This window comes from Macrobrachium nipponense, chromosome 24, assembly GCF_015104395.2.
Source record: "Macrobrachium nipponense isolate FS-2020 chromosome 24, ASM1510439v2, whole genome shotgun sequence".
Lineage (NCBI taxonomy): Eukaryota > Metazoa > Arthropoda > Malacostraca > Decapoda > Palaemonidae > Macrobrachium > Macrobrachium nipponense.
In genome coordinates this window covers 9,307,138-9,312,137 of record NC_061091.1, presented here as the reverse complement: position 1 = coordinate 9,312,137, position 5,000 = coordinate 9,307,138, and the positions used below count along the sequence as shown (strand labels likewise).

Below are 5,000 nucleotides of genomic sequence, written 5' to 3'. Positions count from 1 at the left end.
TACCACTAACTCTTTAATGATGAATGTGTATCATGCTTCCAGTGTAACACGTTCAAGCTTTTGAAAGCAAACTTTCTAATTTTTTATTATTATTATTATTATAAGAAAGATGTATCAGGTTTAAAAGGCGAAAGAGAATTTAGTGCTGGCTCTTTTAGATATGAACGTGTGTCTCGTCCAAGTGATACAAGGAAATGTAGAATTTCTCTCAATCAATACTGTGTACCTGGTTTAAAAGGTTAATTGAAATGTAAAGTTGTATCTATGAATACTGGATTAAAGGTTAATTGAAACGTAACGCTGTAGCTATTAACGTTGGACCAAGAGAAAAAAAGTTATTTCTACATTTTCATCTCTTAATAATGGTTAGTTTTTACTCAAGAATGGAATGTTACTTCGCTTACGCAAAATAATACTGCCCATGTAAACATGTAATACAAATACTTAATCTTCGTTACACTCGTTTGAAACGACTTAAGTTTTATCTCAGGCAAAATAATGAGTAAGATGAATTTCCACACATGACCCAACTTAAGATGAATTAATATAAATATGACCAAAAATGCAAACAATATGACAAGGACATTACTTGTATTTTAATCACTTATTTACATTTTTATCTATTCATTTATTTTCTTTTCTATTAACTTTTCTCTTCTTCTGTATCTCCTATTATCTTCTGTTACTACTTTCAAAGGAACATATTCTTGGGATACTTGAATTTCAAGTCAGTGGCCCCTGTGGCCTTGTTCCTTATGAATAGGATTCATCTTCTGAATAATAATAATAATAATAATAATAATAATAATAATAATAAGACTAATAATAATAATAATAACATGTAATAATAATAATCATAAGAATAATAATAATAATAATAAAACATCAAATAATAATAATAATAATAATAATAATAATAATAATAATAATAATAATAATAATAATAATAATGAGCGTACTTCACACCGTCAAAAAACGACGATAATATGATGAGATAGGAAGAGGACAGAGACGGTAAGTCCCGACCCTAGGGATGTACCATTCCGAAGTTAGTATAAAGGTACCTTGAGAGAAGAAGGCTCTCAGGTTAGAGGACGGCAAATCTGAAGGCGTAACCTATCACTCGTAGATTACAGCTCTCAAACATATACAATCGAATAAAAGGAGATATTCACAGGACTGAGACCACCTCGCCGATCTGAGGTTCAGGGGGCCGAGTGATACTTCAGAAGTTCATACTTTTTGAAAATGGCGTTTTTTCTTTTTATTTGGGGAGAGAAAACCTTAATTGTCTATCACTTGATAGGCTGTTATTCATCTTCTTTCATTTTTTTTACATTGTAAATATTATTTAGAGTTCTATATTTATATGTCGGAATCTTTGTCGTTTTTCTTATATAGTTTATTATTGACTTCTCTATTTCTTACGTCATCTTTAGTTTATGGTTAATTATTTCTGCTTTATTTCTCTGTCCTATCTGGGCTCCTTTCCTTATCGGGGTCATTTGGTTCGCAGCATTCTGCTTTTCCAACTGGGATTGCACTTGGCTTGCAGCAATAATAATAATAATAATAACTAATAATAATTAATAATAATAATAATAATAATAATAATAATAATAATAATAATATAATAATAATAATAATAATAATAATAATAATAATGTACCTGCATTTGATTAACATCACCACGATTCAGGTAAACAGCATAAAAAAACATAGTTCCTGACATTTTAATCAAAACAAAATTTAGCACTATTCTAAAAAGCCTAACCTTTCGCCCAAAATGGAGGCATAACACATAAGCATAAAAGTATGTAGTAAGTACAAAAAAAAAAAAAAAAAAAAAAAAAAAAAAGAAAGCCATTACGACATCTGTTTCAGAAACCGTCTCCTACCTCCCCATACAGTAATTCTGACAGAAACTGGCAGTTATTTCAGAGACCGTCTCACACAGCTCCCCATACACTAAATCTGACAGAGAGCGTCACACGCCCTTACCACTCCCAAAACGCAGGGTTCAAGTATCACAGCCATTTGTCTAATAACAGCACCTCGCATCAGCAGGTTCCATTAACGTTAGTGCTCGCAGTTCTCCGGGGAAATGCTAATTAGGGCTAATAAAATTCCCCCCCGCCCCCCTCCAGTAATGGATTAGTGTTCCTGGAAACCAGAATGAGTCATCACGAGGAATTGTAACATAATGGTTGTAAGGCATTCGCCCATTATCTCGCAGAGACTTAAGGTAATCGAGGGACTGCTTCCAGAAACCTGGAACCTGGGATGGAATAGAATATAGAATTTAGGCCAAAGGCATAGCGCAGGGACCTATGAGGTCATTCAGCGCTGAAAGGGAAATTGAGAGTAAAAAGGTTTGAAAGGTGTAACAGGAGGAAAGCCTCACAATTGTTAGGAGAGGGTGGACAGCAAGATGGGGGAAGGAGAATAAGAAAAGGAGGTACAGTAAACGGAATGAAAGGGCTCGCAGCTATGGAGCGAAGTGATGCTGCAAAGGTCCTAAAGTAATGCCCACAGTGCACCGCGTGAGGTGAACTGACGGCACTATCACCCTACGGGGTCAGGAACCTGGGTTCCTGGATGCTGGAACTTCTCCAGTGTCTGGAATTCCTCGAGAATTATGAGGGGAAATATTTCTTCAGTGTCTAGAATTACTCTAAAATTGAGGGACAACGCTTCTCCAGTGTCTACAACTATGAGGGGGAAATACTTCACCAGTTTTGAGAATTATTCTAGAATTAAGAAGGGAAATCTTTCTCAGGTGCCTAGAATTGAGATGGAAATGCTTCTGCAGTGTCAAGAATTAAGATGGAAATGCTTCTCTAGTGTCAAGAATTATGAGGAAAATGCTTCTCCAGTGTCTATGATAAATGCCGGAAATATTTCGTCAGTGTCATAGATTTAAAGGAATAATTCTTCTCAGCGTCTGCATACCATTCCTATCTTACATTTTCTACAACGTCCGATGTTTGAAAGGACAAATTTCATCTCATGATTCTAAGAGACATTTTTTCCAAGAGTTTCTTACTTTGACATGAACTTTTTTCCATCGCATATACAGTATTTTTGTAAATGAATTTCTTTCAAACACACTTTCACACTAGTTATCATTCCAAAGAAACAGATATTTTTTCACGAAATTTTATCACGTATGAATTACTTTCAAAACTTATATGAAGAGGAAAATAATTTACTTGCGTGTTTTTGGATTTATAATTGGTGAGACTTGTAAGGCCGAGCCTGAATTTCCAAGGGATTCTTTATCAACTGTCCAAATCCTCAATACAATTAATGATAACGAGAGAGAGAGAGAGAGAGAGAGAGGGATCGACGAGAGAGAGAGAGAGAGAGAGAAGAGAGAGAGAGAGAGAGAGAGAGAGAGAGAGAGAGAGAGAGACAAGTTTTCTGCTAACTTCATCTCTACATTTTGAAATTTTCTTTTTTCGTTGTTTTGCATTTTTTAACATGCTGCTATAAGTTTTTTTTCAAAACATTTTTCTAGGACCTAAAACAATTACTTGAGAGTGGGCCTAGAATTGACCTTTCAAAAGTCCCGGCCGTAGGATAAAATTTCCTTGAGAAGGTAGACCTCTGCCTTTATCATTAATTGTATTGTGGATTTGGCCAGAGGATAATAAAATTCATTGGAATATATATATATTTAAATATTATATATATATATATATATATATATATATATATACACACACATATATATATAATTACATACATATAATATATAAATATCATATAATAATTAAGTATAATATATATATATATATATATATATTCGCACGTACTGGCACCACCACTACAGCTACGTTAAAGCTGATTGATATCAAATAAACTGGCATTACGACGCGTATGATCATAGAAAAAGGAAAAAGCTAAAAGAGACTGTATAATGATGCTGATCATAAAAGCTAAACATCCATTTATGATAAACACCATTTAGATATTTCATTACACGCCAGTCACCGGCATAGTGACCATTTCAGCTCTCTGCGCTAATGCACGATTTAATTCAATTTAACAAAATACAATTATCTAGTAACTCGCTATTTTTTTTGTTAGTCCTTGTAAGAATTCTCATGAGTCTCCATCATGCAGCCATCCGATAAGAAATTAATTTCTTTGTTTGTTTGCCAAAATACCACTCGTAACTATCTGCTCAGAATTTAAACTCTTTGTTTGTGAAGCACTCACAAGCCAACATGTAATTCTCTCATACGTCAGAATTTAGAGACGTTTTTATTTGTTTATTTTTTTTTAACGTGAGGTCGTGTAGGGTTAAATTATAATTTCTATATTTTACGAATTCTTCTGCTGTTTTATAGGTGAAGAGAAAACTTGAATTTAAACATTTCTTTATATTTCAAAGACATTATTTTTAATGCAAAGAGGAAAGTATTTTGTTGCTGACAATGATCTGATATTGTGTCTCTGGTTAGTACTACAATGATAATCATCGCTACTCGTATTATTAAGCTAACATCATTATCATCGTCAATAATATTACGGATAATACTACTATATCAATCTCCCTAACGGCTATTACTACTATACTGTTATTATGACTACGTCAATCTCCCGACTGCCATTAATACTTTATCAATCTACCGTACTGCTATTACTGCTATATCAATCTCCCTTACTGCTATTACTACTATGTCAATCTCCCTTACTGCTATTACTACTATATCAATCTCCCTTACTGCTATTATCACTATGTCAATCACCTTTACAGCTATTACTACTATATCAATCTCCCTTACTGTTATTACTACTATGACAATCACCCTTACAGCTATTACTACTTTATCAATCTCCTTTACTGGTATTACTACTATATCAACCACCCTTACAGCTATTACTACTATATCAATCTCCCTTACTGATGTTATTACTATGTCAATCATCCTTACAGCTATTACTACTATATCAGTCTTCACTGTTACTATTACTAAAATATCAATCTCCCT

The 5,000-nt window shown here is 33.5% G+C and overlaps 1 protein-coding gene across 7 annotated transcripts in view; it reads right to left on the bottom strand.

Annotated features, from left to right (window-relative positions):
- LOC135205429 (neurensin-1-like) overlaps nt 1-5,000 on the bottom strand; it is a 341,552-nt gene that overhangs the window by 11,517 nt on the left and 325,035 nt on the right. The gene's annotated exons all lie outside the window — the stretch shown is intronic.